The sequence below is a fragment of the Mus pahari genome, chromosome 13 (genome assembly GCF_900095145.1).
Source record: "Mus pahari chromosome 13, PAHARI_EIJ_v1.1, whole genome shotgun sequence".
In the NCBI taxonomy this organism is placed as follows: Eukaryota; Metazoa; Chordata; class Mammalia; order Rodentia; family Muridae; genus Mus; species Mus pahari.
In genome coordinates, this window is record NC_034602.1 from 64,944,594 (window position 1) to 64,970,626 (window position 26,033).

At 45.6% G+C, this 26,033-nt stretch overlaps 1 protein-coding gene and 1 long non-coding RNA gene across 4 annotated transcripts in view; one reads left to right on the plus strand and one right to left on the minus strand.

The window, feature by feature from the left end:
- The window catches only part of Lnx1 (ligand of numb-protein X 1), a 110,649-nt gene that overhangs the window by 43,617 nt on the left and 40,999 nt on the right, over positions 1-26,033 (minus strand). The gene's annotated exons all lie outside the window — the stretch shown is intronic.
- Positions 12,208-19,002, plus strand: LOC110331037. The gene is made up of 3 exons (XR_002380984.1): positions 12,208-12,347; positions 12,796-12,940; positions 18,707-19,002. It is a non-coding gene; the product is annotated as an uncharacterized LOC110331037 (long non-coding RNA).

The following is a 26,033-nucleotide window of genomic DNA, read 5'->3' on the forward strand; positions in this document are numbered from 1 at the left end:
CTCAAGGTGACAGTGTGGTTAGTACATCTCAAGGTGACAGTGTGGTTAGTACATCTCAAGGTGACATTGTAGTTAGTACATCTCAAGGTGACAGTGTGGTGAGTATTTATACTCCAAGGTGATGGTGTGGTTAGTACACCTCAAGGTGAATAGTTGACACAGAGGATGAAAAGAACAATACTGTACAATGTATACACATGAGGGACTGACACCCAAACAGGAAAAGCCTCACACCTTGTTAATGGAGAGATGCTAGTAGAGACTAGTGCTGGGGGAGCTCAGAGCAGGAGAGCACTCACTCTGCTGAGGGGTGTAAGCGAGTGAGCCCTTAGGAGCACTCACTCCGCTGAGGGGTGTAAGGGAGCACTCACTCCACTGAGGGGTGTAAGGGAGCACTCACTCTGCTGAGGGGTGTAAGGGATCACTCACTCTGCTGAGGGGTGTAAGGGAGCACTCACTCCGCTGAGGGGTGTAAGGGAGCACTCACTTTGCTGAGGGGTGTAAGGGAAGGCTTTGCAGAGGAGGTGAGTCCAGAGAAATGAGAAATAAGGGTTGATAGCCAAGGTGTAGACACCCCATTCAAAGGCCCCAAGAAGGTAAGTTCATACTGGATGCAGGGGATGGTAGGTTCCGTGCCATGTCCCTGTAGCATGCCTTGCTGATGGGGGCACACAGAGTGGAAGTGAGATCAGGAGGAGTAGAACTGTGGGTGAAACTGGGACACCTGACTGCCAGCCCCACTCCCAGGGGTTCAGCAAGGCTAAGCCATACTCTTGGGGCCTGAGCCAGTAGGCACAGAGAAGTCTGATGCTAAGACTGGAGAGGAAGGGAGGGGGGCAGAAGGAATGAAGCTGACGGGTGCTCCGCTCAAAGTCACTTCTTCAGGCTCTCTGACCATCGGCCTACACAGGATTGCCACTGCCAACTGCCTGCCAGCCATTCAATGGAGTTAAGAGTTAGCATTCAAAATTTCTCCATCTCTTCCTTTCTCCCCACCTTCCTTCTTCCCTTACCCCCTCCTTCTTTCCTCCCACCCTCTCTCCTTCCCTCCCTTGACGTTTTTTAGATAGATTCTCACAATGTAGCCCAGGCTAGTCTGGAACATGCAATTCTCCTGCCTCAGCATCCTATGTGCTAGGCTTACAAGCCTGTGCCTCCACATCCAGTGTTTCCCGTTTGAATGACTATCCCTTCTCTCCCAGAGATCATGGCTTTCGAGAGAGCGAACGCGTGCTTACCCCGATCACCACTCAGCCCTCACTGGTGTGTGCAATGTGCAGGCAGACAGGGTGTCACAGGCTGTGGTAAAACAGCTCGGGGGGGGGGGGCTGAGAACAGCTATTTTTTTCTTCCTTCTGTTTTTAGATACTTTCTGTTTATGCTTCTAATTGTGCTGACTAGACACGGTTTAATAGTTGCAAGCTGCCTTAATCCCTTTTGGAGTGGGGGGGGGGAGGAGGCAGGTTATATTTTAAATATATGGCAATATTTCACAAGTCCTGGAATGTAAAACACTAGACATCTCTACTGTGTTTGAGATAAAAATAAGAGCATCACTTGTCATCTTCCGAATACTCCCACAGAGGCTCCTGAGCACCCCCCGAGTGCCCCCGTCCCGCCCCCCCCAGTGAGACCCATCTCTGCTGGTTAGTTCTCATCACGATACTTGGAAGAGACTCAAGGAACAGTGCAGTTTCTATTAACAGGACTACTTTAGTTCCCAAGCTTTCTGGTCCTGAACACAAGCCCCCTTCCAGAAACTTTCTGGAAATTACTCCTAACATTCTCTTGATCTCCCTTCAAGGTTAAAACCCATGCTTCCTGGGACAGGACCACAGGCTCACTTGCCTAGCTACCAGAAACCATGTCAGCAATAAACATTGGTGCTTATGTGTAGTCTGGCATTTGTTAAGGAGTCAAGAAAGACCCAGTGGGCAAGCACACCCTCTGGTAGTCAGCTTAGAGGCAGAGAATGAATTTGAACCTAGATGGAGCTCATCTTAAAGAGCCAACAGGCGTCCCCACCAGCCACACATGGCCTCTTTGTATTACTTCCTCTCTTCTGCCTCCAAACCGCTGGGGGAAAAATGTCCCCAGTTCTTCAGCCACCCAGTTCCCTTGTTAATGAACAACAGAAAGGAAAAATTTCAAACAAGCAGAGAAGCCACGTGAGATGGGAACTTGCGGTCTAGCTGCCTGGGGCTCCCAGGTGGACATGGGGTGTGAGGAGGGACAAGGTACCCTCAGGATAGAGTTCACACAGGTAATGAAGGGTCCGATGCCAACCTCAGTAGGCACGGGCATGACTCAGTTTACCCAAGATGATCTGCATGCCTGAGATATGGTTGGTGGCTAGTCTCTGAACAGGGCCAGTTCCTATTTGAGGGTTGGGGTGAGGTGGTAAGGAACCACGGAGATGAAGTAGAGGAAGTGGATCTCTTTCCCATCATGTAAATGGCTCTGGCTCTGTGTTTGGATTCTTTGAACCTCAGCTCACGGTTCAAATCCATCATCAATAGTTGGGGCAACTCACACTGACAGTTATGCTGCATGCGATGTACTATAGACCAGGCATGTTGTGGAACATGCACTGATCACACAGTCCTCACACCAGCCCTATGAGGAAAACACGGGTATGCTCCTGGCACAGAGAACCTTCCCAGAGTCACACAGTTGGTCCCTGGAAAGGATGGTGGAATTCTGGTTGAGGTGTGCACAGTAGGGCTGTAAGATGCCATGCACGTGGGTGGCCGATACGCGAGAGGGGCTTGGGACACAAGAAGCAGGGGAGACACGAGGAAAACTAGAAGCAGCTGTTGGGTATACTCTACTCTTTACTACTGTATCGTCCACTGGGTGGCTGCTGAGAACTCAGGCAGCGGGATCTGCCAAGCGTAGCCTGTTCTCATCAAGCCAGTGCCTTCAGGCCTGTGGCTGAGAGACACGAGTCACAAGCACCACACAGCTTGTGTCCTTGCCTCTGCCCTGTCTCCGGGGCCATTTGCCAGCGGAGTGCACATCCTAGGTCCCCGCATGCCCTTGGGTTTCCTGTTTCACTGACGATCCCCATCTCCAGAAATAACCTAATTATCTCTGGGAATAGCTTTCGCCTCCTTGTCCTAGAAGCAGAAGTTTAAAAGGATCCTATCTGGGCTTCATGGGCACTGTTAGGTGGGTTATTTATTCTGCCTCTAGAGGGAGCTCTTTAGTTCCAGACTTTATGTTCTCTTGTGGTGCATGAGGCAGGGTATTTGCTGTTGAAAACAGGCTTTCTCAAGGGGGGGGGGGGGCACAGCAAGTAGCCCGTGCTGGCCAGTGTGCCTTGTTGGCTATTGTTCATGAAAGTGCTTATGACAGTCATTAGATTGGTGCTTTTAATAGCAGGCATGGAACTGGGGCTTAGCCTACTCAACAATGTCCTAATTGGGGGCTAGTATACCCCCACTTTATAAGTACAGACAATGAGATTCAACACAGTGGCAAGAGCTGGAAGCCAGACACAGTATTGAGATTCTTATCTTGACCTAGATCCTCTGCATACCTGTCTTATGACAAAGTAAGCAATATTCATTGTCCTGAAGGCGGCTCAGTTCTGAGCACTTATGCTCAACCTATTTACCCCTGTTAAAACCTATCAGGCAAGCCTGATCTCTCTCTCTCTCTCTCTCTCTCTCTCTCTCTCTCTCTCTCTCTCTCTCTCTCTCTCTCTCTCCCCACCTCTCTCTTGCAGATTTGGAAACAATATACAGTTTAGCTTGCCCAAGGTCACGGTTAACCTCTAGCGACTAGCAGTCCCTGTTTGCCTGGGACTAACCTGGTTCTGAGATACAGAATTTTCATCTAAAAACTGGTCAGTCCTGGGCATACCAGATGAGCTGGCTACCTTGTTAGTACTGACAGTATGAAATCAGGGCTGTGACCCCTACGGGATGCTCCTACCAGTGACAGTAGTACATAATCCCCCTTTTCCCTATGTTTTGGCCCAAAGATTTAATGGAAGCTAGGGATGGGATGGAGGAGTTCCTGATTTCAGATGTTTCAGAGCATATGCTTGCTTGGATGCTATTTTCTTAGACGGATGTCCAAAATGTCCCTCCTTCCAATGGCTGCTTCAATATGTTCTTTTACAGCAACCCTTGCAGCTCTAAATTGTATGCAATTCCAGTATTTCCCAGAAACTTGAAGAATAAACTCACTGTTTAGTTTAGACAAAGCCTAGCAGATAGCCAGGGGAGTCTGATAAATATGTGTGCTGCTCCCTGGGGTGCCTCAGAAGAATTCCAAAGCTCAAACCAGATGTGCAATTGACAGAGGTTGATGAGGGATGGTGGAGGGTTTGGGCACAGTCCACATGCCAGGTTAATTCTTCATAGAGACGTCAAGACAGTTTATCCATCCTAGGACTCTCTGGCCTCTTTGAGGTCATCAACTTCTCTTCCTGGACATTTTGGGGGAGGGGAGCTACAGACAATGAGGGTTTTCTGCAAACTGTTTAGGGATTGGGATACATACACGGGGTGGGGAAGGAGGCCAGCTTTTTGCCCAACTTTAGTCCCTGCTATTTTTGGTTCCATTGAGAATTGTTCTACTTACTTTTAGAACACTTGGAAATGAGTTCCCCCTGGAGGCATAGGTCTGTGATGTCAGCTACTCAGAGGGCTGAGGCAGGAGGATAATAGGTTCTGCTTATCTATGAGTCCAAACTGGCCTGGCCAAGGGAGTGAGACTCTATATCAAAGTAAACAGTAAATAAAACCAAAATAAACGGCCAAGAGGGTTGGAGAGGTGGCTCTGGGGCAGAGACCACAGAGCATGTAACAGGCCTATGTTCAATTCTTAAGACTGTAGCATGCACAAGCATGCACATACACAGACACACACACACACACACACACACACACACACACGCATAAATAGCACATTTTTGGGAACTGGGCTACAGATGAAATGCTTTTTACTTCAGGGTTGATGGGAAATGGCTTTTGGGGTAACAGGAATCAAGGCAGCCTGACCACTATGGTTTTTCTGATGGGCTTTCCAAATCGCCTGGGCACCCAGATGTTGGCAGGAGTCTTTTTTGCGGGGGGGGGGGTGTCTTTGTGCTTTTTGTGAAGTCCGTTCAACCCCAGGGGCTGTGCAGAGGGGTCACAGCCCCATGTGGAGATAGACATGGGAGAAGGTGACATGGCATTCAAGTGGAAATTATTTCCAGATGACATTTCAAAACCATTCCTCCGTTCCCTCACATCCATTACGTGGCACTCCTTGGGTAAGTACGAAAAGGCCTCATCTGTATAAGGCCTTTCCAGGCTGGAAGTCACAGACCCTCCAAAGCACAGGACTCGACACGTGGGTATTGAGAAATTATGTCCTTCCTCCCCGTTTGCCAATGTGTCCCACAAAGACATTTGGCTCTTTTGTCCTAAGTCTTTTTTTGCACAAATCGAATAAAAATTCCAGCTTCCCAAACAGTTTCTGTTTGCTCAATGAACTTCCTTTCTTTCTCAACATTTTTAACGGAAACAATAGTACTCTTTCTGCAAGTCACATTTCGTGACCTCAAAATTATGTTACATAAACGTGGAGCACAGAGTGGATGCTGCTCCCGTCTGCCGGATTTCCAACATTGTGTTGAGTCCCTGGGTTCTCTTGTCAGAGTCACCCCTTAGCTATGGTTCTGCGTGAGTTCATTCCCTGGGCACAGTGGCTGCACTAGGCCAGCCCTCTTGCAGTCTGATGCATTAACAACTGTCCCTCCTCATATTACCCACTTTGCCTGCACGGTTGTACCCCGAGCTGGCCTCTCCTTTGTGGCCACCAGTCAAACAAATCCTGCTTGTTTAACTCAACAGTTGCTTCTAAGCTCACGTGGAAGCTTCCACGTATAGTATAGGAATGGGGGAGGCACTCAAGGCCATCAGTGGATGCCTGAAATCAGATATTATCCTAAACATACGTACATGTGATAAAATTAATATGCAAAGCTGGTATAGTAACAGGCTACAAGACAGTGTAATGAAATCTATGTGACTGTGATCTTCAAAGCATCTGACTGTACCACATTCTCTTATTTGTACCCCAAATAAACAACTACACAAATCTACAACCTTGATGAACTCATTCATTCATTCATTCATTCATTCATTTCATATACATTTAAGTGGATACTATAACTGTCAGGCAGAAGGTTAGGCACTGCTAATACAGCTCCAGTTGTAGCCAGCAATTTGGAAAAGAAAAAAAGGACAGGCACACCAAGGCCAGCATGAGTTATGCAGCCGTCCCTCCAGATCTTCAGGGTTCACTTGCATGCATTCAACCAAACATGAATAGGATAAGTCTTTTGTTTGTTTGTTTGTTTTTAATTTCAGAAGGTTCTAAAAGTAAAGCAAATGTAAAACTTGAATCTGCTGGTGCTCGGCACTACGCTGCATCCGTCATCCGGAAGAACAGCAGCCCGGACCTCGGGGTGCTCTCCAGTCATTTCAGACATTCCCTGGCCCCGTGTCCTTGTCTCACATGGCCTTTGTATCTTTCAGCTTGTACATAAAATGACAATTATGGCATCCATTCACGAATGCCTCCTTAGTTTTATTAGAATTGAATAGAAGTAGTTCTCTTTTCTGAGTTAACCTCAAAAGTTAACTGACCAGGGCTTGGAACGCGGTTCAGTAGATTAAGCACTCGCTACACAAACACAGTGTTTGGCTCCCATTGCTGGAACCCAGGGAAGTGCCAGGTGGGTGTGAAAGGCAGAGCAAGCTGGCTAGCTCGATCACATCTTCTCAGTGAGCTCTGGGTTCAGTTGAGCTCAATGAACAAGCTAGAGAGTAGCCAAGGAAGACTCCTGATGGCAACCTCAGGTCTCCATGTATGAAGACGCATATGCATACACCATGCATACACACATGAGTAAAAAAAAAAGTAACAGATTCAGAGAAGAAAATAAAAAAAAAAAATGGAACAAAACAACCCATGATTTATCCTGTTCAATTCTGCTGTTAACCTGCTCCCAATGTTCCTTCCCTGTATACACATGTATATGCTTCGGTACGTATACAGATTATGTTTGTCCTTCATTGGACATAATGAAGTGCACACTTTTAGAGACCGTATATTCTGAGACGTACTTCTGAACCATTCTCCCATCAACACAGCAACATGCCTTTTCCTCAGCAGCTACTGAACATCAGAACCATGGGACTCCAGCCTCAGACACTTGACTTATCAAGGTAAGCCCTGTAGGGTGGGGTCACTAACCAATGGCTGAAAACCACTTCTGTAGACTGTACATCTCACCGGTTATTTATCTGACTGGATTACACACTCGCCTGCGTTATCCCTGACTGCCCACTGATCCCTGGCTGCCAAGTGAACTGTTAGAGCCACCTTTGCCTTGGTGGTGGCTGAGGTAGATTATTGCCTTTATTCTGCCTTACAACTCTCTAAGGATTGAAGTCTGGGGGAACCAGCATGTGCTGATCCCTATAAGAAAGAAAATAAGGGTTCCCTTGGCTGTGGAACCATTTCAGTTTGACAAAGGAGAGTGGCCACTTTGCCCACCTTTCTTCTGAATCAGGCTGCACTGTCCTAACATGCTAACAGGTGCTTCTTCAAGTTTTATTTACTTACATGATATCATGAAAATACAACCTGGCAAGTAGATCACCAAATGGGGTGGCCCATATGATCACAAATTATTTCAAAAAGATATACTTTTGTTGTTTTTAGGTGTGTTCGTGTGTGTTTGTCTATCTGTCTGCTGTCTGCGTGTCTATGCAAGTGATTGCCAGATGCTCTCAGAGGCCAGAGGCATACAAGAGATGGAGTTACAAGTGATTGTAAGACACCTAACGTGGGTGCTGGCAACCAAAATGGGGTCCAGTGTAAGAGCGGCAAGTGCTCTTAACCCTTGAGCCATCTTTCCAGTCCCTATTTCTGAAACTTCTATATATCTCAGGGGCTACATTAAAAGGTCATCTTATTAATCCAGTGATATTTCTGGGCTTAAAATAAATCACATTAAAGGATTTTCGATTTTCTCTTGAATGGCTTTGGAATCTATGGAATCTAAGCCTTCTCAGTAAGCCTGAGATCTGTGAGACGAATGGCGTCAAGCATCAGTAAGCAGTCGGCTCTCAGCGTCTCAGCGTTCGTTGTTGAAGCACTTGTTGAAGGGTGATGCGGGAATATTGTAGTAATTAGCAGTAATTAGAATCTTTACTGTAATTACCTGTGTGAAAACTCGTCAGACTAATCCTTGTTCGAAAACCGCACGAAAAATTGAAATAACATTTTAAATAACTTCTACTTCTTTTCTATTAATTTAGTCATTCATTTCTCAGAACATATGGGTATGCATGTGTGTGCGCATGCACACACACACACACACACACACACACACACACACACACTAAAATCCTTGACAGAGTAAATGTCATAAAACCCTACATGTTCAGCACACATTCTTAGAATCATTTTTGTTAAACAGAAGTTTTGGGTGTATGTTAAAAGCCTGGCCTTTCCTATCGACACTTGATTAATACTCCAGTGTGTTAACCCCCCGCCCCCATGTTTATTAGCAGGTTTTGAATTTCGTAATCACGTTTTGGTCATAGTTACCTCCTCCCCAACTTCTCCCACATCCACCCCCATCTTCCCTACCCACTCAACTTCATGTCCTTTATGTAAGTACAGCGTACGCTGCCCATAAACTCTTGCTTCCACGGCCGTCACTGGAGGGTGATCTACCTACCACCGGTGCACACTGTTTAGGAACAGACCCTCCCTTTCCCATCAGTCCTCAGCTGCCAACAGCTCCCTAACTGTTGTTAGGGGTGGGACTTGAGGCCTACCTCCTCTCTCCATGCTGGAATTTTGTCTGACCTGAACCTGTACAGGTTCCAAGCACACTATCTCAAATGCTGTGAATTCATATGCGCAACTCTCATACTGTGTCCAGAAAACACCCAGTGCTCAAAACTATGACCGGGATTCATTCCTAAACATGGTCTTGGCTTCGGTTTTTACTGAAGTTGCCCTTTAAGCTTTAATTCATTTGAAGATTTTGTTTGTTTTTTTCCAATTTTTTTTGAAGGATTCCATAATCCAAGAGAGGAAAGAGCAATGGACATTGAAAACCACACAACTGAAATGTAAACTTGGCATTTTACCAATCTTCCAACTTAACTATTAACCTTGCTCATGACCAAAACCTGTCACCAGAAACTACAGTGAAATCAATGGGGTCAAATATTTTAATCGACCTAGGAGGAAACAGAGTCCCTAGATTTTTGGGTGGCATCAGGGGCTTCCGAGTTGCTCAAGTGAAGCTTTTGCTCATTTTTTAATGGAAACAGGAGACCAGGCTGTGAAGCGGCATGGCGTTAGCATGGCCATAGGGAAACTGCATGGCATAAACATAGCCAGAGATGCAAGTCTTCCCAAGAGGGAACTTGGTGCTAGCATCCTTTGGATCTGAACTCTTCCAGATATTGTAAGTTTTTATGAATACATTAGTCCTTTCCTTTATTGTGAGTTGTTCATGACAATATCAAGGCAGATGATTAACTGTAGCGATCTCCTAAAGAACAGGACTCTTGACAAAAATCAAGGAAGGATCGCTTCAGACACTGCATGGTATGCTGGTAATTCTGAATGTGGCTTATATAAAGTCCAATGGTATGTGGCTTATATAAAGTCCGATGGTGTGGGTGCATGAGCAGTTCATGGCTTTTCTGTGTCAGTGTTGGACCTGGAAGACTGACCGAGGTACTCTACGGGAAACAGTGTTCAGGTGCTTTCATACGTGTAGGGCAATCAGCTGCCTTTTTGATTTGATGATCACCCTTGAGTTCTCAAGGAGGACTCCACTCACACCCCTCCCTATCCTCCTGCTTGCCTGTCAGTAATAGAGGATCAAGATAATTACAGGAGAGGATTTGGTTAATTACAGTGCTGAGAATGGACATCCAGAAGACGGCTTTCGTTTCCACGAACTTAATTACAATCTGGCTGGTCAGCCTTACTCTTAAATTGACCATCAATTGGATTACATAAAACTGACATGTTGGATAAAGGTCTTCGTTCCACCAGAAATCCAAGAGGCTGTGACTCACTGCTGCTCTTTTAATTCGAATAGTTTTCTGAAAAAGATATAGTTTGATAAACAATCCCTGAAGCTTAAGTTAGTGTGTGCGTGTGTGTGTGTGTGTGTGTGTGTGTGTATGTGTGTGTGTTCTTAATAACGTTCAATAGGTTTTCCCTTGACCTTGCTATTACTGTGGTCACTGTTAAGGTTTGACTCTAAAGTGTTCTCCCATAGGGTCATGTAATGAGACTTGGTCCCCTGCTGCTGACACTATTTTGGGAGGGAGTGAAAACTTTAGATGGAACTTTGTTGAAGAAAGCGAGTCCTTGGCATGCCTTTGACATTTTTATTTGTTTCTAGTCCCTTCCTTGTTCTTCGCTTCCTGTTCAGCAGAACCACCCATCACATATGTCCACCAACATGACATTCTGCTCAAGTGGGTGGGGCCAAGCAACCATACACTGAAGTGTGAAATGGAGTGCAATGATTGTTCCTCTTTCAAGGCGTTCTCTTCGATGTTTTGGCCACAGCTGTATAAAAGTAATTACTGTGGTGCTCTTGTTGACACTGTGGTGAATGTCAAGAGCTGCTGATGGAGAGGTAGAGATTTCCTGCCCTACAAATACGTGAAGAGCAGAGTTTGGAAGAGGCAGCGGTCCTCAGAGAAACAATGCACGGTATTTCCACATTCTATAATCATTGCCAAACCTGAGACCAACCCAGTGCTGGTCTCCATTTTAGAGATATGTTTCCTTCCCAACATCACGTAGCAGGGAGGGTGTCCCTTGGAAGCTTAGTTCTAATACCATTAGTAAGTGACAGGTAAGAAACAACTATATGACTTGGAACCTACACTCTCTCTACCAGTCAATGCGACCTCTGGGACCAATTCAACTCCTAGGAAGTCAACAGCGCTTTTGAAGAGTCAACTAGACAGAGGCAAAATAGACAACGGAGCCACTGGGTCCCGCACATGTGAGCCCACCAGGCATGCTGTGGGGGCTGTCATCCAGGTAGTGTTCTGCCTCTCAAATGATGTACTAAGAGGAAGAATGCCTTCATTTACACAGCAGCTCCTCTCAATGCCAAAGGATGCTTGTTTCTAAGGAGCACTGGCTCTGAAGGCCCACTCACAAGGAAGGAGGGAGTCACAGAGTACACACGTGGAGCCCGCATGACTCGACGCTTCCAGAATGATTTGTGTACTGGGAAGATAGTTTACCCTTCTTAGCCTTGAAGCCCCAGCCCTTCACATAACTTACATTATCTCACTCTGCTTTGTTGGCCTCAGAACTCCGCCAAAGCTACTTAGTGTACACTATGATCCCTCTTCTTATTTTCCCAACTCCATAAAAGCTTTGCTCTTATCCTAATTTTAAAAAGCTGTGTACTGGATTGTGCTCTCAAGCTAATTATGTGACCCAAAACTCTGTCCCCAGTTGGTTTTTGACTGGTCAATCAAGTTGCTAGCAGCTAGTGGCTGGGCAGGGAAATCAAGTCGAGACTTTTGGGATTCCTAGGAAGGGACCAAGGAAGGAGGAAGAGAGGATCCCACCGTGAGGAGGGCATGAGAGACTGACTTTTCGGGAAAGGTGCAGGAGGGAGAGATAGCGGGCATGTAGGTACAGGGGAGAGCGGGCCCCAGGAGGGCTGCCCAGCAGGGTCCAGGGCAGCAAAGATGAAATATAGATTTAGTAAGTATTAACTCAGGAATATCGGAGGGGAGTGTATGTTTAGTCACGTGGAGTTAGGGAGTGGCCCAGCCATTAAGCTGTTTAAGGTTACTTAAGATGTAAGGCTGTGTACACGTGTCTTTCTTTCGGGAATCCAGAACATTGGGATAATAGTAAGAAGTACAGGCATCCACTGTCTGGGGAGTTTAGAGCAGATTAATAAAATACCACAGCAGAACTGGAAAATCCAGAGGACTCAAGCCTAAGGCTTACCACTTGGTGATCTCTCTCCTCTCCCCCTCTCCCCCTCTCCCCCTCTCCCTCTCTCCCTCTCTCCATCTCTCCCTCTCTCTCTGCTTCAGCCTATCCCAGCATATCTGATTGCCCACACAGATCCTGATGTCCTGGCTGCAAGGCCAGCCCTGTTATGACTCTGACAGATCCCAGAAATGTTTGTCCCTTGTCAACAAAGTTCACTGGCCATCATCAACTATGCAACCAGGCTGGCAGACAGTCAGAGGCCAAAACTGCTATTCTGGGGGCTCAAAAGTGCTTACTCTTCTGGTGGACCAGGTCACTTGAAGGTTTGTCTTGGACGGAAACATGGCAGGCCAAGCTGCTGCCTGGGACGGTGCTGGGGGAGGGGCAGGGTGTGTGAGGGGAACTGTGGGGTTGGGAAGGCGGGGGTCACTGCTGGTCCTGAGAACGAAATTCTTTGTGAGCTCACACCCGCTTTCTGGAAACACTACCTGAGTGGTGCCAGTCTGTGCCCCGCCTCTTGATAAAAGAAGCAATTTGTAAATTGCATGCTGCAAATTGCCAGTACCCATCTAATTATTGTTTAATCAACATAATCACTCCGTTACTGGCATTCCATTTTGCAAAAGAAATGTTATTTGTCTGGAAGCTACCCAAGGGAGATGTGATAACAGTTGATTCCTGATTTTTGATAGGGCAACTTAGATTTTGGGGCTCTTGGTGGCAGGGAGGTAATCCGCATTTGCCAGACTTTGCATTTTGATCTTTTCCCAGACGCTCGCTCGATGTGGTGCCATCCTGTTCCATAATGCAAGGCGGCGGCAGCAAGCCCCAGATTCCAAGCAGCCATATGACCTCAAAGGACAACCGTCAACCTCAGCAATATTACACCGGGAGGTGAAGCAGCCCATTGGTCACAGTGAATGTTGCCAACCTAGGATGTGTGCACATCCAATGCAGTCAGTGGGACAGGAACCCAGCAGATGTTAACAAGCAGATTGGGTCCATGATATGTTAGGGGTGGGGACGGAAAGGCAAGCTCTGGTGTAGCCCAGGCTGTACTTAAACGTGCTATATAACCCGGTGACTTTGAGATCTCCATGCCTTTACCTCCTGAGTGCTGGGATTACAGGTGTGTGTCACCGTGCTCAGGTTATGGAGTGCTGGTGACCAAAGCAGGGATCCCTAGCTACTAGACAAACTCCCTACCAACTGCATCTCTAGCCCTGTGTTTGCCATACTTTGAAGCCTTTTTAAGAGAGAAAACAATTTTCTGAGTAACACCCATCAAAATCTCTTCTTGTCACTGGCATGAATAAACTAGAAATTGAGTCCCAGGGTGCACTGCTCCCTGGACACATTCCCGAGGGTTCACTTCCATGTTCGTGTCAGAAATTTGGTCTAGAGAACTTCTACATGTTGATGTCAAATGAATCATGGTTCCTACCTCAGTGAACATGGCGTTTACTTATGAACTAGTGCTATAATTCTGAGCTCTTGCCTCTGAACTCCCAGCCAATCAAGCCATCTGTCCCTGGTGTGCAGTAAAGACACCAACGGCTGTGGATTATGACATCAGAACGGCTGCCTTGGGAAGAGATTGTAAAGTTCTGTGAAAACTGTTGACCAAGAAGCCGTGAAGATAGTATAGATTAACCCTCAACTTTGTGGCTGCCATGATGAAAAACCATGACCAGTCCCTGGTCACATGGGCCTGCCTGTCCCATTTCATGTACCCAAAGCTACTCTCCGGATGCAGAGGAGCTCTGGGAAATGCCCTGTCCCTTTTAATTGCTCAACAAAATTGTACTGCCTTTCCAGCTTCAAAGGTTTCACTCTGGGCAAAAGTACAGTGGACACATCAGTGGTGCAGATCAGTGGTGCAGATCAGTGGTGCAGATCAGTGGTGCAGATCAGTGGTGCAGATCAGTGGTGCAGCTAAGCAGACAAGGGAAATACGCAGAAAAGTGGTTACACCTGGACGGAAGGGGGGGCTTTCTCCCTGATATGTCTTCATTCTCTAATTAATATACTGTAAAAATAATCACACAGTATTTACATTGTATCAGACACAATCAGCAATCCAGAGATGTTTTTACAGTAGTACATGGGAAGATGTCTATAGGTGATTCGGAAACATTATCAAATTTCATATAAGGGTTTTGGGCATTCTCAGGCTTTCTTATCCTGTATGTATATGTATATATATGGTGTCTTTGTATCTGTATCTGTATATATATATGTGTGTGTGTGTGTGTGTGTGTATGTCTATGTTTGTCTAAGTGTGTCTGTATGTATCCGTTCATGTATGTATACATGTGTGTGTATGTGTGTATGTGTGTATGTGTGCCTATATGTGTACATATGTGTGTGTGCTAGAACCAGTTTCATGCAGATACTCAGAGATCACTATGTTTTCTTTTTGTCTTTTCTTTTGAACTTCAGGAGGGTATCATTCCAGGCCAGCCAAGGTCACATGTCTTAAAAACACAAAATCAAACAAAACAGCAACAGCAATAAGAACAATCCAACAAAAACACCCACAAACAAACAACTCAACTCACACTGAGTGGCCAGGTGTCACACACATCACCAGGGTTCAAAGCACTAAGCTCTTCTGCATCACTGGCACGGACTTTCTCGCTTTGTGAATCGAGATTGCTTATTGCTCCAAATGTAAGAATTTTAGGTGGAGGGTTTTATATCTGTACGTTCAGAGAACTTGCTAATTCCTAGGTTGTAAAGTTATGAACAAGTTGTGTCTTCTAAGTGGTGCTTATTAACTGATAACTACAAATTCCCCCACAAGAAGAAGGTAGCATTTTTGCATATACAGAATGTATATGAAATGATATCCAGCCATAAATAGAATGAAGTTTATCACGGGCGAGGAGATAAATGGAACCAATGTTATATTAAGTGAAACAAGCCAAACAGAAAAACAAAAACCAAAACAAAACAAAATTTAAAAATCCCACAAGTTGCAACTCATAAGTTATCCCTGTAGAAGGGAATGGGATAATGTCCACGAGAGGTTAGGAAGGGCAAAGGGGGGAAAGTAGTTCAGAAAATGGCAACAGAACACAGAATGGAAGAACCATTTCTGGTTCCTCCAAAATATTTAGGTGGCAGGAATAGCCTGGTCTAACCTGGTAAGAGCAGATACCTGACCAATGCTGGTCTAACTTGAGTGGAGACAGGGATGAGTGTGTGTGCAGAGCACGGATCTTCCCAGTGCTCAGGGATGAGTGTGTGTGCAGAGCACGGATCTCCCCAACGCTCAGGGCATGAGTGTGTGTGCAGAGCACGGATCTCCCCAACGCTCAGGGATGAGTGTGTGTGCAGAGCACAGATCTCCCCAACGCTCAGGGATGAGTGTGTGTACAGAGCACGGATCTCCCCAACGCTCAGGCATGAGTGTGTGTGCAGAGCACGGATCTCCCCAGTGCTCAGGGATGAGTGTGTATGCAGAGCACGGATCTTCCCAGTGCTCAGGGATGAGTGTGTGTGCAGAGCACGGATCTCCCCAACGCTCAGGGATGAGTGTGTGTGCAGAGCACGGATCTCCCCAGTGCTCAGGGATGAGTGTGTGTGCAGAGCACGGATCTCCCCAACGCTCAGGGCAACCATAGAAAAAGAATTTGTTGCAAGATGGCCGTTCACCCCAGATCCATTAGAGGTGGATCATGTACAGTCTTCCCTCAACATCCCCGATGGTTTAACCTGTGGACATCCTTCTATATGTTAAATTGCCTCTAGATTATACATAATTTACAATACAATGTAAGTCCTAATAGTTAGAATAGAATGTTCAGGTGACAAGGGAAAAGACTGTATCTGTTCTTTTTTCAAAATCTTTTAGCGTTTGTATCTGTGGATTCAAAATCTATGCACACAGAGGCCTATGGCTGCATGTCTCACTTATAGGAAGGGGCTGCCTGCAAAATCAGCCAGCCTTCAGGAAAGCAGGAACCGGATAGCAAGCAATAGCCACCAAGCTGACTGAATCCCAAGAGCCAGTCAGGTCTGGATTTATAGTGTGTGAGCCAATCTGTTTGCTAGCCTAGTGTGTGTGTGTGTGTGTGTGTGTGTGTGTGTGTGTGTGTGTGTGTGTGTGTGTAAAACGATAGAAAACCTGAAACACCAATGAGCTTACAGTATCTAGTACATACAGGCATTGAGCCCTTCAACTACATACCAGGGCTCATGAAACAAAACAGAATCTGACTGGCATGGTGGCAGGAAGAGAAAAATTCTTCTTCCATGACCGTCTGTGCTCCTTGGTTCAAAGACCTAGAATGGTCACTCTCTCTGAAACATGGGGGGGACGGGACAAGGTATCAATCATCAAGGCCACTCAACTACTATCTTTACTATCATCTATACATTTCCATGTCTCTGCAGAGTCATGATGCCCAGGAAAAACAAGAAAACAAAATTCAATGGGAAGCAACAGTGCTGAATGCAGGTAGTACCTGTCCCTGTTGGCAAGGACAGATGCAGGGACATGGGAGGGCAAAGCAAACATGACTCTTAGTATTGTGTGCAGGGTGATGGTAGCATGGCAGAACCTATGGGTGGTGGCGATAGAAACCCTAACTTCTATGGCACAGCCTCACCAGAGAGAACTTCCCCTATGGAGGGGCTGAGCCAGGGCTCACCTGACTCAGTAGCTGTGGTCCAGAGACAAGGACATGGGTGTCCAGCTAAGGAAAGGGGACACACACCATCCAAAGGACACAAGTCTGACTGGCTTCTTTCATCCACGCAGTACAGCCAAGACCAGGAGAAAACAGTTTATATTTTTCAGACTTTCATATTCATGCTTCAAAGAAAGGCCAGGAGCAAGGCTGTTTGACAGAGTATACACAACACTTGACGTCCCCCAAATGGGTCCTAAGCTGACTGCAATCATGTAAACATGTTTGTCTTCATACTAGCAAGTCACAGTTGCGTTAGAGAAGAGTAGCTATAGATACCTGTGTAAACACATTCCTTAACATTGTCTTTAGGTAACATGTTAAATTACACAGAAAGAAGGGCTGGAGATTTGACTCAGCAGTTATCAGTTCCTGGCACCCACATGGAACCTTGCAACCATCCATAACCCCAGTTCCAGAGGATCCAACACCCTCTGCTGAGCCCCATGGGCACTAGGCGGGGACTTGGTAAACAGATATACATACGGGCAAACGACTCAGACACATGAAATAAGCAATACACACGGCGGGGAGGGGGGGGAAGAGAATCATGAATGAAACTGAAAGAAAAATGTCAATAATGAATATAATAAATAAAACTAAATCACCATCTTGTCTGGCTCACTTGTAACCAAAGCAGTGTGATGTTGGAATTAATGACTCAGAGGACATCCTTCCATGTATGAAGTCAGCAATGGTCATATCCATGAATGGAGCAGGTGCCTCCACTGAAACACTGCTCACAAAACTCAAAAGAGCAGCATGCAGTTTTGGAAGAAACTTAGCATATTTATTGGATCCAGTCTCATTCATATATATATATATATATATATATATATATATATATATATATGTATGAATGTATAGTCATATGTGTGTGTGTGTGTGTGTGTATGATTGTGTATCTGAATCAGTACTTCTACTTTAAAAATCAAGCCTAAAACTTGGACATTTGAAAAAACATTCATTATTTAAAAATACTAGAAATACTAAAAGTGGCAGTCACACATCTAAATGAATGCCACTTATCCGAAGGCTATGTTCCAGGCCCGTTAGTTATGTACCCTGAAAGATGAACACTATCGCACCAGGCTAAAACCAGGTACTTTTTCCTTCTGGTTTGTCAAGACAGGGTTTCTCTGTTTAGGCCTAGCCATCCTGGAACTCACTTTATGGATCAGGTTGGCCCGGAACTCAGAGATCTGCCTGCTTCTGCCTCCCAAGTGCTGGAATTAAGGTGCATTTTTTTGTTGTTGTTGTTGTTGTTAAAGTGTTTGGAGTAAAGTTCTATAGAATCAGGAATGTATTTCAAAATGCTACAGCAAAATGACAGGACAAGGGGGTCCAATAAAATTATAAAATAATGATAGTTATCAGAACTGGACGATGTATCCATTGGGGGTTCTTTATATGATTCTCTATAGAATGTTTGAAAAATTCTATGCTAATAAATTAAAATCATATTTAGAAATAGCATAAAACAAGGTCACAATGTTTAGCAATAAATAAGAATTTTAAGACACAAAGTTTCATACAGGCATGTATAGTCACAAATGTAGTTGCTATTTTAAAAATTCTGCAGGAAAGCTAGGCATGGTGGCATATGCCTCTAATCCTAACTCTTGGCAGAAAGCATTAAAAGGGTCAGGGGTTCAAGGTCACCCTCAGTCACACAGCAAGTTCAAGTCCATCCTAGACTATAAGAGACCCTGCCTCAAAAACTCCAAAATAAAATATATCGAGAAGAAATGCTATCTGTCCCTGTTCTGCCTATCTGGTTGTATTCTCTTAAGTAAACCACTTAGTTTAAATTTGCTCTAGACAGTCTTTACTGTCCCTAATAATGTCAAGATTGTATGACTCAGCCCGGTTCAGCCATGTGCCCCTTTCATGCCTGTCACCACAGCTTTCTTGATGAGGAACACTTAGACAGTGGTTGGGACAATATTTAGCTTAGGGAATGTTTTCTGTGTAAATTATTTTAGCCGACCACTAGCTGTTAGGCCCTGCCTGCTCTGATGCGTCTCCACCTTGTAAACATACAAGCTTGGGGTGAACGGAAGGGGTGAGCAACGGACACATATCATCCTGTAAACTGGGGACAGGATCCAGCGTGTGACTGAGAAACCCCACATTTGCTGTGAACTTGAGCCACACTGCGGGTAAGCCACAATATCTGCACCTCGTTTTTCTTGATGTCCGGCCACAGTGAGCACTCAGAGTTCTAAGAGGGGATCTTAGGACCCTGAGATCTTAGGGTGTTGGTGCACTCCGTTTCATCGCAACACTCTGGTGTTCTATTTATTTCTCTCCGGGAACATTGACGGGGGGTGGAGGTGGGGGGGGGAGACACAATGTGATTGCTTGGCAGAATAGAAAACCCTTTTTGCCTCAGCTTCTCTTTTGGATAAAGAAGAGTCACTATTGTAAAGAAATAGACCAGACAGAAGCTGTGTCCCCAAGGGGACTATTTACTCCTCCAATGAGAATCAAATAAAGATAACATTATTTCTTAATATAATTGTAATTCAGTGGCTTGCATGCTTTAAAAAAAGGGTGAGCTGAAGACATGCGTACTATCATCAACATTTGCAGTGTTTCTGTCAAGAAGGCACCCACTGACACGAAGATGGCTACCTCCAAAACCTGGAAGGGCCAAGGGGCCCCCACAGAGCAGAAGACTTCAGCCAAGGTGCTTTTAAACACAATGTGCATATTCCGTGGCAGGGAACACTCTTCCATGCTGAACAGACCAGCCTTTCTAAGTCCAGCACTTGGTGAGGCCCATAGGAAATTCTACTCACGCCAGTTGGAAAAGAATGTTCCAATATGAACACTTGGAGAGGAAGTGTTCAACCACAGGAGACAGACTAAACAACAGAATTCCCGAAAGCGCTTGAGTCACACGTGTGTGCACGTCACATTCCACTTCCTTAGGGCCTGGGTTCCCTAGGACAGTAGGGTGCTGGGGAAGAGTTCAGACAGCCTACTCAATCCCTGGGCCAGAGAGATGCTTCTGCCACTTCAGGGCCAAAAGTCCTAACAGGGGAGCTGATACCTGCTGCTCTCCTGAGGTCACACAGTGTCAACTGGGACATTACCTCCAAAAGGAACCTTTTGTCAAGTCCATGTCATTAAGCAACTGTGTTTTCTAGCTATAAGAGACTTGGCCACAGGGGCAGACAGCCTGGTGTTGTTTACTGGCAGGCTTATGGCCTTGTAGCCAGCAAGGAGGGCCTGGGCTCTGGAGGGAAGAACTATCCTGTGTACCTTAGGATAGCTATTGACCCTCTAGGTGGCCATGGAAACCAGGCTGGGGTGTGAGTGCCATTGAAAGGGAAGATAAAGCTTTGCTGGTTGCTCAAAGAAGCCGGATTTCCTGGGAAGCTTGAGAAATTAGAAGTCAGGTCCCTACTTTCTTTTCAGGAACGAGAACCCCAAAGACAGTGGTTCTCAACCAAGGCTCTCTGTCCCCCTTCCCCATCCCTCACCCCCCACCAAAGGACATCAGACAATGTCTGGGGACATTTTTGATTTGTCACAACTCAGAGGGTAGTGGATAGGGGCCAGGGATGCTACACATCATCCACAGGTTGACCCCACAGCAGAAGAGCATCAGGCTCAAAATGTCAATAGTTCAGCAGACAGCGTCTTTGTGGGAGATATCGTCTGCAATCTGTGGGCTTCTGTTTTTGTATGGTTTGTATGTACAAGCCTATTCACATTCATGTGTTGCATGTAGAAACCTGAAGTTGGTATCAGGGTCTTGGTCACTCTCCACTTATTTATTGAGGCAGCATCCCTCACAACAGAACCCAGAGTGTACCGATCAGACCAGGCATAACTAGCCAACTTGCCCTGGCGATCCTGTCTCTGCCTTCCAAGCCTTGTGACTATGGCGGCCACCATGACTGCCTGGCCTTTGCATAGATCCTTGGGATTCAAACCCTCATAACTGTACTGCAGCTCTGTATCCGCCAGTGACACCTCATAGTATTTGTGTTTTTAACAAGTTCCCCAGACAATCTCGACGGACCTTGACTTGAGAACTCTGTACATGTCTTGGTACCCAGTCGAGAGATCAGGCAGGAAGGTGGTGAGGATGAAGGCAGTGGATGTGCTTGCAGATGTACCAAAAGCATCATTTGTGAAGACAGGTCCAACACACCCTTAATAAAGATACCACGGAGCTCTGGGACTGGGTAGGTGAGCGAGCCACCCAGAGCAGAAAGGTCAGAGCTCAGACATGTCACCCTCACTGCCAGTTATGCCTCCAGAGCTGTGGCCTCCTCTCATGGGCACCGTGTCTTAACTATGATTGTTGTAGGCTGATAATGGATGGGAAGTGGGAGATTTGTAAGCATGAATTTCTACTCCACGGCGTGCAATAGAACACAGGTCATGTGACAGGGTTTAGCAGAAACCCTGCTATCATATCTGCTATGGCTCAGGAGTAACAAGCCAAGAAATGCTTCTGTAGTCCTTGTCTGTCTGTCTGTCTGTCTGTCTGTCTGCCTGTCTCTCCTATCCTCACAAGCTGGATATTTGGGAAGAATCAATTCCCTTGCAGGTGGAAGGTGGAAGATGGAGGGAGGGAACCCAGAAGCAGGAACCTGAGCAAGTGACAATATTTCCTTGTTGTTCTGAGGCCAGTGGGGAATAGAGGGAGCCTATCATTTTCTTGAAACAGTTACAAAAATCCTCATGGCTAAAAGAAATAGGAAGAGACACAGAGTAAACTTTTCTTCACGCATCAGAATATAAGTTTTTTTTTTTTAAGGTACACAAAGTTTGGGTTGCCCTTTTTGCTGACTCCTCTTGTTATTTTTCCAAATTCAACTGAAATCACCGCCTTTCTCCTGAAATGCTATATTTCTAAGACATTTAACTTACACGCTAGTGTTGCCACAGTGATTAAATGTTAAACAAACTATTCCAGTCCTTTTATTTACAAGGACACAGGAGGTACTGGGCTAATCAAAAGAATCAACTTATTACCCTGACACGAATTTGAACATTATCTCATATTTCCATCATTATAATCTACTAACCCTCTACAACACTCTCTCGGTGCTTTGAGAGGTCAGTGTTACCATCACTGATGAAAACCATTACAATCCCTTGATACTGGTTGGAAGGAGGTGTGTGTGTGTGTGTCTGTGTGTGTGTGTGTGTAAGGGGAATGAACCAGAGACATGAGTTATGTGGGTGGGTGGGGGAATGAACTAGGGACATGAGTCGGGTATCTTTAGATAGTTGGTTTTGGATTGCCCAGACAGGTTCCCAAACCCAGTTTTACATACGCACTAAGTCCTTCCTCCCCAACCTCCCCTCTTGCACTTCCCAGGCCCTCTCTGTCTCTCTCTTCTATCACATTCACTTGCTGCTGTCTCAGCTCACTCCCATAGGGCTGGAACTGCCTGCGCCTGTCTTTGGTATCACAGTACCTGATAACTGTTGCCAAGGGGAATGTCACTCCATTTTCCATGTGGGAGAGCTCAGATTCTAGAGTGCTGTATCCAGTGAGGCTCAATACTCCTGAGGTTTTCAGAACCTCACCAACTGCAAGCCGTATGGGTTAACTGCTTGATCCTGACTTGAAGTTTTCCTGCCTGACTTTAATAAACTCTTTCAATGCTCCCTTGCTGCCTTATCATGGGTTTTATTGGTTTTAGCATAATAATAGAATGGCATGGCTTTCCTTGCCTGACCATGAAGAATCGGATGCCATAGAGCATCTTCCAAAGACTGAAGCTATCTACCACCTACACAGATACCTTGTCTCATGAAGGAGACTCTGACAGAAAGGCCACAGCCACTGATCCTATCCCCCCAAGGAACAGCAGAGTAGCTAGAAGCACTGAGTGGCATAGTACCCAAGCCACACGCAATTCTTACAACCCAGCTTTCATCATTCTCCCTGACCTTTTCCAGGAAACACAATGTGCTATATAGAAGCAGCAAATTATAAAAATGTGTTTGGCAGCCCAGATGTACCAGCACTGGATCAGATCTCAAGGCTGCTCCATTTCCAGTCTGGGGCTCCCATTCCCAAGCAAACGTTCTGTAAAGAAATCTACAAATGTTTTTGTGACTGGTGTCCTTGAGCAAGTGTTCTCAGTGCCTCTCCAGAGCCACATGGAGCACGTGCATGCTGGCAATAAATCATTCCTTTGGGTCTCTATCATAAGTTGGCTCTAATCCTCTTAATTCTGCACCTAATGAGGCATTGACTTGGCTAAACAACAACACAAAACCTGGGATAAGTCACATTTATTACGGTATGATATAGATACCAGCATCTGTGTGGAATTTCTGTTCGAGCTACAGGATCTTTATATGGAGATTATAAAGAATATATATTCTCCCGTGGTAGCAAAATCCAAATATCTTTAACATGCAGCTAGTAGTCATTTTCTAATCATACAGGAAAATCCACCCTTTGTTGACTTCACTAAACAGCACCAAGCATGGAATTGGGTGAAAGCTTTCCTCTCATCTTGAGTCAAGGGCGGTGAGTAGAGAAGGTAAACTGAGTCTCATGTCAAAGTTGATTTGTCTTTAAAACAGATGCTAAAGGTAGAAGCTTTTTTTGTTTTTTTGTTTTTTTAAGGCAGTCAAGTTGTATAATCTTCTGCCAGTTTTTAATGGAGTGTGGTAGTTTGAAGGAGAATGGGCCTCCCTAGGCTCACAGATCTGAATACTTGGTCACAAGGTAGAGGCTCTATTTGAAAGGATAAGGAAGTGTGACCTCGTTGGAGGAAGTGTGTTACTGGGATGAGCTTTGAGGTTCTCAGAAGCCCAAACCAGACCCGGGGGGCTCTCCTGCCACCAGTGGATCCTGACACAGGACCCTCAGCTCCTCCCACACCATGTCTGCCCGCATACCTCCTGCTTTCCACCATGGTGAAAATGAATGTAACTTATAAAACTATATGCGAGCTCCAATTAAATCCTTTCCTTTCCAAGGGTTGCCATGGTCATAGTGTCTTTTCACAGCACTGGAACCCTGACTAAGGGATGAAGCTAAATCTCAGATGAATTATGGAATAAGTACCAACGTTCCTATGATTTGAGATAGCAAACAGAACACTTGATGCCCAAGTATGAGATTGCCTTGAGTCCAACGGTTTTTAACTGACTGGCTCCTCCATCTGAGGGGAAGGGAGGGAGGGGGCTACAGTGCTTCTCTCAATGAACCCAGACCACAGCTTCGGAAACATTGGTATAACTAGTCCCTTTTATCTTAAGCAATTGCATAGCATGGGCTGGCTCGTTGCATATGTTCTTTTAGCATTCTTTCCATTCACCTCTCCACACAATTATGCTAGCCTAATTGTGTACCAATCGTTGGGCTCTTGTGCCAGACTCACGAGGCTCCTGATGGAGCAGCTCAGAAGGCAGCTCTGAGCACTTCCCCCCTTCTCAGTTATCTCTCTACCTGTCCCTGGTCTACACCCCAAGTTCTACCATACCCTGCAATCCAGCCGGGAAAAGGAACACACATGATTGGCAACAGAGAAGATAATTTCCATTGCATATTACTCCTCCCTCATAAATACCCCATCTACTCTGTCAGCTTCATCTTTCTAACAGTGGTATAGGGAGGCTGGGACTGGGGCAAACTGGTCCCCTGCAACCCAGACAGGACCTACTGTCCTAAGGCTGGGTGGTTCGCTTATTGACCACACCTGCTTTTCTTAATCCTTCTCTTGTTGAATATGAAATAGAAGACCCAAAGTATGTAAACAAATGCGCCTAACAATTCCATCTGCCACTGGCTAAATACTAATGTCTTATTTCAAAAAGGTTGGTAATTACAAAAACACTAAGTCATTCCCAAACATAGAACCCAGGACACAGGGAGGGGACATGTGGGTAGGGCCTCTTCTACTAAGCTGGCCAGGAGAGTCCTCTGCTCAGTGGGACCTTTTTGGCAAGTCTGAGGGCCAGGTTTGTACAAAAAAACTCAATCTGCTCTGGCAGTTTACCTCACAGACTTCTGCCAAGTTCAGGGTTCACAGACTCCAGAAGTCAGGGAGGCGGCAGGCACAATGCAAGCAGGGTAAGGGACCCCCTCACTCTCTGAACGAACCAGGGTTCATCTCTGTAAAAACAAATGCTTAGCTGCACTTCAGGTCCAATTAATCTTGAGTTAGCTCTACATTTAATAAAAATCAGAGTCAATTACCCTGTTCTGTCAGAGGCTCCAGACAGTGACATAGTACGTGGTGGTTTGGTTAAAACCTCTTCCCCCACGCTGCCCTGGTCTCCCCTTGATGCATCTGGGAGTCAAAAGCTATGATTGAATGAGCCTTCAGATGCACAGGTGTTCAGCTCACTGGGGACACCACACAACGATTCAAACGCAGCGGCCATTAGTGTCCAGTCTCATTCTTTTCATGGCCAGGAAAGGCTTCACAAGAACACTTCGGGACAAGAGCCCTTGTGGAATGGAGTGGGAGGGAAGAAAAGGTTATTGAAGACCCTCAACAGGGACAGTGTGTGCAGCAACTTCTGGAAGTAATCAGGAGGAGTGAGCCAAACAGCTGATTAACATCCAAGCCCAGACAGTCTTACATGGCCAAGTCCAGGAGATCTGACTGGTTGAAGCAGGTCCAGGAAGGAGACTAAATCAACCTGGGCCCATCGAAAGCACGGGGAGGTCAGTTTTAAGGTTTGCTCTTTGTTTTGTCTTTAGTAAGTGAGATTCCCCGATTACAGTCTAGTCAACGGGCAGTCAAATGCTACATCAAAGGAGACATGGTGATTTACAGCAAACGCATGGATCAAGGGTTCCTCTGGGTACCAACAAGCCCACACAGGCTCCTGCCAAATGAAGCCACCAAATGCCCGAGGTTGTGATCTGAACCAGGCAAATGTCCACGTGTCCCTTCCCAGAAGACTCCCACAATGTTCCCTAGTCCTGACAAGTATGAAAGTTGTTTTTAATATCTTTCAGTAAAAAGAATAGTGGAGTTTCAAGGCATTTGCTCATTGAAATATCTAGGGGTGATAAGTGGCTCAGATGTTCTCGAAGTCTTCCTTTCAAGTGATTTGTTTATGGATCCAAAATTTCTTCTTTAGTTACATGAAGGCAATTCCTGAGTGATCACTTATTTGCCGAAAGTAACTCAGCTCTAATTCGAGTTTAACCTCTGTTCTGACATATTCCAAGCACACAAATATATACACATAACACATACACTACCACACACACACCACACCACACACACACACACACACACACACACACACAGAGAGAGAGAGAGAGAGAGAGAGAGAGAGAGAGAGAGAGAGAGAGAGAGAGAG